Source organism: Vulpes lagopus, chromosome 4, assembly GCF_018345385.1.
Source record: "Vulpes lagopus strain Blue_001 chromosome 4, ASM1834538v1, whole genome shotgun sequence".
NCBI lineage: Eukaryota > Metazoa > Chordata > Mammalia > Carnivora > Canidae > Vulpes > Vulpes lagopus.
The window spans coordinates 151040110-151049753 of record NC_054827.1 but is presented as its reverse complement, the minus strand read 5'-3'; the positions used below and the strand labels follow the sequence as shown (position 1 = coordinate 151049753).

Here is a 9644-nt window from a genome sequence, read left to right as displayed (position 1 = left end):
CGGAGTTGACTAACCTGGAATAAACGAGCATTTTAGGAACGACTGTTGGGTCATGCGGACTGCCAGGACTCTGGGATCAGATCACACCTTGTGGGGGGATGGAATTTCTGGGGACGGGGAGGGATATTTTCCCTGCCGATAGTTGTAGGGAGAGATTAGTTCCAGGCCAGGATATGAGGTGGGATTTAAATAAGGGGTAGAGAGGTTGGGATTCATGCATCCTTTATTCTCATTCTCTGTGGGACTTTTCAAGGGAACGTGGTGATGAGATTAGACCTACAGTTGCATTTATGGAGATCGACATTGACCCTGGGTGGTGTAGGGGAGGGTAACGAGGCAGGAAGTCAGGGACAGATTCTGGTTTGAGCAGATACTCCTACTTAGGGAGTAGCTGCTTCTAAATGGCCATAAAGGAAACAACTAATGGTAGATCTGCGACTCCCCCGTAAGCCAGGGCGGGCTAAGTCCCCAGCGTAGGCCACCTATCTCTCCCAGATAGCAAATCTGACAGATCAGTTGGTGTCAGAGATTGCAGCCTGCTGGCAGGGTGAAGAGGGTGGAGGGGAGAACAAATAATAGCAAAGGTGGAGACAAACATTTGTTGAACGTTCATTGAAGGCGAACCTTGTTTCATTCATCCAGGTGCATGTGGCTCCTTGCCTGGGAGAGGCTCCCACCCTGAGAGGCGGGGGGACGGGACACGGGGACAGCAGATTCACACCTCCCTTCTCACCGAGGGACAGATACCAGTTACCGAAAGTGGGATTTCACATATTTCTTCTCTGGCTTTCCTCGCACGTCTATCTCTGGACAAGAGCTTGCGGTTACACGGATGTAAGTTAAAGGCGACTGTTGGATACTGTACTTGCACGACCTCGTTTCATCTTTATAACCAGCTTTCAAAGTAGGCAGGTCCAGGTTGTATGTCCAGGTTATCCTAGAGAAGTAGGGTAGTGAGGTTGAGAGACTTGCCCCAAGTGGTAGGAGACAAGGGGGGTATCTGGCTCTGGGGCCCCAGGGGGAGAGAGAGGCACATAATGGAAGCGAAGGGGCACAAGCTTCTTTAGGCCCCTTGCCCATCATCAGGGCCATGATTCGTGTTCATTTTAGACCTCCTCATGCTAAATCCACTCACCCTTTCTGTACCATTAGTTCTTTCCCATCCTGCTCACCCTCTGCTGCAGACTGTGTGCTCACCAGATTCCTATGTTTGAACCTATTCTCCACTCTGTCTGGGAGGTGATTAGGTCGTGAGGGTGGAGCCCTCATGAATGGGAACAGCGGCCCTAATAGAGGAGACCCACAGAGCTTCTCGCCTCTTCTACCGCGAGGTACCTGTGAGCCAGGAAGGGGGCCCTCACCCGACACCGAATCCACCAGCCCCCTGATCTCGGACTTCCCACGCCTCCAGGACCGTGAGGAATACATTTCTGTTGTTCTACAAGCCGCCCAGTCCGTGATCTTCTCTTTAGCAACCCAAACAAGACTTCCTTCAAATGGCTCCCGTTTATATCGAATTTCTTCTTGTCCTAGAGCATGATAGTCCCTTTCCCATGTCTTTGTCATGCCTCTCTCGTCCTTTTTGCCTGGGGTCTCCTTCCTCCTTGTACAGCTGATTAAAAAGCACTTTATCTTTTACAAATCAGACCAATATCAAGTTTTCAAGAAAAAAAAAAGTTTAGCGTGGGGTTTAATAGCACGGCCTCTGGCTCTGTCCCTTAGCATCCGTGGGAGTTCTCTGAACTTTAGTCAGCGTTGTCACATCTAAACTGTAGCCAGCAGAGCTACCTACACCCTAGGATGATTGGAAGTATTAACTATAAAGGGCTTTCCGTACATCCTGACGGAGATCTGACGCGGAGTCCACGAGTACGTGCCATTTTTTTGGTTCTCCACGAAGGCGTCCCTGATTCTTCAGGTACAGTTAACCCCCTTCTCAGATGAGTTGTAGACACTGTGCATGTCTTTATTATGGAATTTCTTCTATTATCTTGCAATTATCTATTTAAATACCTCTTTTTATACCACCTTATCAGTCCACCCCCAAATCTATTTCCTCTCGGTAATACTGCACACTCTGCCTTCCGGAAACTCTAGGCTATCGCAGTTGGAATCAGGAAAAGCCCTAGAGAGCAGACTCCAGCAATCTGTTTTGGAGCTGGATTATTCGTGGTCCAACAGCAACTCGAGACCCGTACTGGTGGGAAGTGGTTGGGTGAGAACCCCTGGATGCAGTGGCCTGACAATTACTGATGTTTTCACCTATGATTAACTGGGATGGCATGAAAGGAGTAGGCGAGGCATAATTTTGTGCAGAGGCTTTGCTAAATAGGCAGTTTGGGGAAAATGATAATTATGAGACTATTGGGGTCGATTAACTACATTGCAGTTCTTGGCAAAATAAAAAAACAAACCCAAAAAGCAGAAAAATAACAACAACAACAACAACAACAACAACAACAAGGATAGACTCAGAGCAATAACCTGCCAGCTTGAAGCGTGAAAGCCATAAGGGGGCTTCATGGCTGTTTCGAAGAGTGTGGTAGCCACGGAGCAGACTCTGTAGGAAATCGGAGGCCAGGGCTGCAGAATGGACCAAATGCACAGCCATGGCACGAGTCTTTAGTTAAGACCTTGATGGAAAGACAGAGGGAGCCTCAGAACTGGCCCAGGGACATTGGGGTGGATGAACCTGAGGATCTTGAACCCTCAAACTCCCTTGTGTGTCCAGCGTAGGAAGGAGCAGCCACCTTCCTCTTGCCAGAGGAAGCATTGTCTCCTGCTTGGATACCGTGTGAGGCTCTGCCCTGAGACAGGGCCTCCCAGTGCTGTCCTGGGCGCCTCAAGATCAGCCTGCCTCGCTCCTCGCTTCCTCCAGAACAATATCCAGGGTCAGATCCTAGCACTCGTCGAATGAAGAAGTACCGACTGGGCCCAGGGGAAAATAGCTTATACCCACAAGGCCTGCCAGGAGTTGCCTGATGCGTGCTGGTAGACCTTGGAGAGACCTTTCTGGGAATGGAATTACAAGGTATTGGAGCAGGCAGGGGAGACTATAAGGCTGGATGGGGAGAACTTTTGATGTCGGGCCTTACTCACGACTCTGGATTTGGGATCTGGAGGAGATACGTGGGTCTTCTGGACAGGCACCTGGAAGCTTAAGGATGAAGATGAACTACAGTGAATGGGCTGGTTGCCCGAACCCTCTTGGAGGTGTCTTACGGGGCAGATCCCAAGGCTTGGGTAGGTGGAAACGTCTGAGTGACCCCCCTGAGTGAGACCTCGAGAGTGCACCAGCAGGCCACGTTTCCCAAGGCAGCCCAGGGGATACACCCCCCACCAAGAGAGTAGGGGACTCGCTGGTGAGGGGCGCACTGGGTGCTTTTCAGTAGCTCACTGGTGGCTGTTTTATGTGGGTCTGGTCAGACAGTGAGAGACGTCTCTGTAAAACGGAGCTCTTTCCCATATAAATGTTGGATTTGGGGAATGACAGAAGCCACGTGGCCACATCGAAACAGCAGATGCACGACAGAAATCATGATCATAATTGGCATCAAGGCCAGAGCCTTGACAGATTTATCAGGGGCTGGTGATCCATACTTGGATGATATTGATGATGAGATGGACCCAGAGATAGAAGAAGCTTATGAAAAGTTTTGTTTGGAATCAGAGCGTAAGCGAAAACAGTAAAGCTAAATTTCAACGTATCCGTTTTATAAAGCAGTTTAGGTTATGGTGATTTAGCAGAACACAGGAAAACAGGAAAATGTCACACTTATACCAAATTAAGGATGTTGAGTTATGTTACTAATGTATGCAACTTTAATTTTGTTAAAGCAACTGGTGTGGCTTGTCCAACAGGGATAGGAATGGTGACTATTGTGACATTTCTCTGGTGGCGTGGGGAAGGGGGGCGGGAGGAGGGGGCAGGGGGAGGGAGGGACTGAGACACAGAACCGGAAAGTCATTTTAGGCTTCTCAGCTTGTGATGTCAGAGCGGATGGAGAGCCAGTGGGCAGAGGCTGACGTCCGTCGCACAACAGGAAGTCACGCTCCCTCCTTGAGTCTCCAGATCTGTACCGGTTCACAGACCCAGAACCTACTGGTAGGAAGAGGCAAGAGGCGCCACATCTCCAAACTGATCTCTGAAAGAATAGTTCCGTGTAGTAAACATACCGCTGGTCCCTTCCTACAACGACCTGTGGCCGTTTGGCCGGGTGACGGCACTGGGGAGAGAGGAAACCTGGGGCTCCTGCTAGATGTCAGCCGTGCAAGGGTGTGAGCTGACAGGAATGCTGGAGCTCTCCAGCTGGGGTGGGAGCCGGTGGGAGCACGGGAGTGAACGGCGTTTGGGCCCAAGTCCTTATTTTTGTGGTCATCATCCGGGGCTCCCATGGGGTGGAAAGGCTTAGCGTCCGGTGAGATGCTCACCTTGGTTCTCCAAACTGTGGAGTAAGGGTCATTAACTTAGAGGCCCCCCATCCACGGCCAGCAGAGCTGGTGAAATGAAACTGCTGTTATCAAAGATTCAGGGATGCAGAGGTGGTGGTTTCCGCATTGCCCCTGTCACCAGCATGGGCTCTGCAAACGCCATGGATCGTAGAGGATCACGGGGGCCACGGAAGCCTGGAATTATAAGCACAGCTGCTAAGCTGGACGTGGTGCTGCAGGTCCTAGCACTGTAATGTGTACATTAGGTCGGTGAATAGCTCTGACCTTTTTGACCTCATCAAGTGGGGGGCAGGTCAAAAATGTTTCACCTTTGTGGGGCAGCCCCGCAGCCACCATTCACCACCTCCCCCGGGGACCGTGTGAATCCTCCTCCCCCCCGCCCGTGGCAACACTGCCCCCGAGACACCTCAGCCAACTTAATGCCATCAGACCGTCACGCCGCCCACTGCTGATGCCATCATGCCACCAACTTGCCCGTCGTACTGTGCATATGCTCAAATGCACGAACTCACATCAAGTCAGATGGACGGAGCAGCAATTCATTCTTTGATGGCAACGTATGCAAAGGTGTATTTGGGATGGGCACAGGGAGATCTGAAAGGCGTATGCACACCACATAAGCAGGTGGCCTCGACTCACTCCCGTGCTGTATGGTGGGTGGCTGTCCTGACCCTGTCAACACACACCTGTGTCGGGGTGTTTCCTGTGACCAGCTGACAAGGAAGCAGAGGGCCCAGGCTGGTTCGCACATGGGCTGGCGTGGTATGTTGGTGCCATAGCTGAAAACGGACCACTGGTCTACCGTAGCACCACCTGGGGAGCGCTGAGGACAGGAGGGAAGGGAAATCCTTCTGTTGGGCAGTGCTTCCCACGCCTCGTCACCCGCTCGGTGTGAAGGGAGAAGCCGCCCTCGGTATAGGTAGATGATACATGGAGAGATGATGGATGGATGATAGACAGATAGATAAATAGATGATGGATAGATGACAGATGATGGATGATGGATGATAGATGATAGATAGATAGATGACGGATAGATGATGGATGGAGAGATAGATTAGATAGATGATAGATGACAGATGATAGAGAGATAGATGATGGATAGATGATGGGTAGCTGACAGGTGATAGATGGTGGATAGATGATGGGTAGCTGACAGGTGATAGATGATGGATAGATGATGGGTAGCTGACAGGTGATAGATGATGGATAGATGATGGGTAGCTGACAGGTGATAGATGGTGGATAGATGATGGGTAGCTGACAGGTGATAGATGGTGGATAGATGATGGGTAGCTGACAGGTGATAGATGGTGGATCGGTAGGTAGGTAGATCTCGGCGTGTCGGACACGGACACTCAGGAACTCTGCGGAATCCGGAACTCTGAAGAAGGCAGCTGTACACCATGACCGCTCCGGGCGCAGTTTAGGAACAGCCGACATGCACTCTGCACGGAAGGCAGATGCCCTGAAAGCCATGAAACAGGACGACGGCGTCCCTGTGGATGGCCGCCCCAGGAACATCCAGCTCGTCGCGTCACAGATTGACACAGCGGACACCCGCGCAGAGCATAAGCAGAGGCGGGATGACTGGACACCGGGGCTCCGGAGGTTTTGGTGGCGGCGGCGGCGGCGGCACCAGGAGAGGCACCTGTGGAGGGAGCCGGGGCAGAGGTCGAGGCACTGGTAGGAGTTCGCAGCAGCAGCTTTCTGCAGAGGAGCTGGACGCCGCCGGATGCTTATGACGCCAGAACGGACACCGGCTAGAGACCGGCAGATCCTCGGGTGGAGCCGGACCCAGATCTCTCCTCCGTGCTCCCTGGCGGGAAGGGGCGTGGACGGGGGCTGTGCAGCCAATGATGGATTTGTTTCTTTTATGGTTTAAAATAGGATTTAAAAACTCATGTAAAGGTTGTTTTTTTCTTTTTTGCCTGCCTTTCTTTCTTTCTTTCTTTCTTTCTTTCTTTCTTTCTTTCTTCTTTCTTTCTTTCTTTCTTTCTTTCTTTCTTTCTTTCTTTCTTTCTTTCTTTCTTTCTTTCTTCTTTCTTTCAAAATTCTGAAGCAGCCCTGTTTTGTACCGAGTTATTTTTGGGATAAATGTTACCAGTTGTCCTTGTGGGGAAGGTGGCGTTTTCACCTTTGCCATAATAAAACAGAGACGTGTGTGGAAAAAAAAATTTCAGATAGATAGACAGACGATAGATAGACAGACAGACGGATAGATGATATATAGATGATAGATAGACAGATGATAGGAATCCTGGACAGCGGCAGGTGGCTTGGTTGGAAGAAACATGATTGGAACACAAGAGAAAGGGGAGCTGGTGGAAAGAGGTATGTGGATAAACCCATGGCTCTGGGCCCAAAGCTTGAGGACCATTTTATGTCATGATAATGCCTGACGGAGGTTTTCAATGCCCAGGGGACAGGGGGAGAGAACAATCTGACCTGCACGTGTGGCTTTTGTCTTTGGCCAGTTCTGCTCGCCACAGCCTCAAGGTGACTGTTACACGATAGTTTTCCAAAACCATAAAAATAATATTTCTCTTCATTGCATCAGTTCCACCCTTTGACCATATTCAGCCTTTGGTTGTTGAGATGATGTGATTTATAAATTCAAAGAAACCGAGTCATAATGTTTCTCAGGCCAGATCACAGGGAGAGGACACAAACCATAGACGCCTATTAGGTTACCTGCAACTCATTCCCCGCTGTGGAATACTCCATGTGAACACAGACGGGCCCACAGAGACAGGAGGATTTCCAAATTACACGTTTAAAGAGAAAAAATAGGAGGTGCCCCTGGGTGGCTCAGTTGGTTGGGCTCTGACTTTTTTTTAAATTATTAAAGATTTTATTATTTATGAGAGACCCAGAGAGAGGCGCAGAGACACAGGCAGAGGGAGAAGCAGGCTCCTTGCGGGGACCCGATGTGGGATTCGATCCCAGGATCCTGGGGTCACGCCTTGAACTGAAGGCAGATGCTCAACTGCTGAGCCACCCAGTTGCCCCGGGCACCTGATTTCAGCTCAGGTCATGATCTCAGGGATCTGGGACGGGGACCAGAGTTGGGCCCTGTGCTCAGCGAGGAGTCTGCTTGAGGATCCTCCCCCTCTCCCTCCTGCTCTGCCCCTCCACCCCCCAACTCAACCATGCTCTAAAATTTCATTTCTATTTTATTCTAAAATAAAAAATAAATCTTTCTTGAAAATAAAGGGAAAAATGAGAAAAAGATGGAAAGTTCAAAATATTATGAAGAGTAAGATTTCTTTAGTATAAATAATAAATGAATATATGACTCTACATGCAGATTAAGTGATGTAGTTGATTAATTGATTTAATACTTTTAAAGTACTTCAAACTGTGTGGGCCTAATAGTTAATGCTTTGTAAGTTCTGGATTTTATTATTATATATACCATCATGTATCACATTTGTAATTTAAATTATTTATTGTTAATATAGTGTTAATGTCTGTGGAAGAGGGTGTGAGTATGGGCCATTGAGGCTTGGTTTTGCTTTTGTACCTTTGTGTGTGGTTGTTTTTACAAAACAAATTGATATGTTAGGTTTTTCCTCCTTTTTATCTTTATTTTTATTTTTAAAAATATTTTATTTATTTATTCATGAGAGACACAGGGGGAGAGAGAGGCAGAGACACAGGCCGTGGGAGAAGCAGGCTCCACGCAGGGAGCCCGAGGCGGGACTCGATCCCGGGTCTCCAGGATCAGGCCCCCGCTGGAAGGAGGTGCTAAACCACTGCGCCACCCGGGGCTGCCCCCCTTTTTATCTTTAAAGACGTCAGGGCTTATTTGGACAATAAATTTATCAGCTATTTCTTCTTTCCTTTTTGAGACTTCTCTATTTAAAAACTTAAAAATAATTTGGCTAATAACAAAAATTACCAAAAAAAAAAAAAAAAAAAAAAAAGAGCCCCGCAAAGGGTCATTGAGAGAGAAGAAGGTATTATCTTGAATCTGAAACAAGTGTGCCAAGGAGGAAAATTGTAGGTCCGTGCATCGGAGAGGTCGGTTCTGTCCACGCACTGTTGGTGGGAACTTGGGTCAGTCTAGTTGTTGCTCCTGACTTTGCTTCCCTGCCTGTAGAATGGAAATAATGGCACCTGCTGCAGAGAATCACCCTGAGGATTGAGATAGCCCTCTCAGTACTCGGTGGTGGTGCTGTTGGGGGTGTGTGGGGGGTGCTGCTGGTGCTGGGTGAGGGTGCTGGGTGCTGGTGGTGGGGGTGCTGGCAGTGGGGGTGTTGGTGGTGGTGCTATTGGTGCTACTGGTGCTGCTGGTGCTGGTGGTGAGGGTGCTGGGGGTGCTGGTGCTGCTGCTGGTGCTGCTGGTGCTGGTGCTGCAGCTGGTGCTGGTGCTGGTGGTACTGGTGTTGCTGGTGCTGGTGCTGCTGGTGCTGGTGCTGCTGGTGCTGGTGCTGGTGGTACTGGTGTTGCTGGTGCTGGTGCTGCTGGTGCTGGTGCTGCTGGTGCTGGTGCTGGTGGTACTGGTGTTGCTGGTGCTGGTGCTGCTGGTGCTGGTGCTGGTGCTGTTGGTGCCCCTGCTGCTGCTGCTGCTGCTGGTGCTGATGCTCCCGGTGCTCCTGCTGCTGCTGCTGCTGCTCCTGGTGCTGCTGCTGCTGGTGCTGGTGCTGGTGCCTCAGGTGCGGGTGTCTGCGAGGCGCCCCCACACGTCCGTCCACACCTACCGGCCCGCGGGAGAGCGAGCGCGGGTTTCCGGCATCCCAGGGGCGGGGAGGGCGGCGGGGGACGCTCGTGCAGGCGGGACCAGCAGCGGGTGGCCCGCAGGTGCCCGCCGACGCCGCGACTTTCCTCCGGGCCCTGCCCCCCCCCCCCGCGGCGCGCTCCCTCCGACGGGCGGGCCCGGGCCTCGATGCCGGGGGCGCAGCGCCCCCATGTGGCCAAGGTCGGCATTGCCCCCGACGCTCGGCCGGAGAGCCGCACCTGGAGGCCGAGCCGCACCTGGGGGCGGAGCTGCACCTGGAGGCCGAGCCGCACCTGGAGGCCGAGCCGCACCTGGGGGCGGAGCCGCACCTGGAGGCCGAGCCGCACCTGGAGGCGGAGCCGCACCTGGAGGCGGAGCCGCACCTGGGGGCCGAGCCGCACCAGGAGGCCGAGCCGCACCTGGAGGCGGAGCCGCACCTGGGGGCCGAGCCGCACCTGGGGGCCGAGCC

At 51.5% G+C, this 9644-nt stretch overlaps 1 pseudogene; it reads left to right on the top strand.

Moving 5' to 3' along the window:
* Positions 1-3537: 3537 nt before the first annotated feature.
* On the top strand, positions 3538-6219 carry LOC121488883 (annotated as a pseudogene).
* The last annotated feature ends 3425 nt before the right edge of the window (positions 6220-9644 follow it).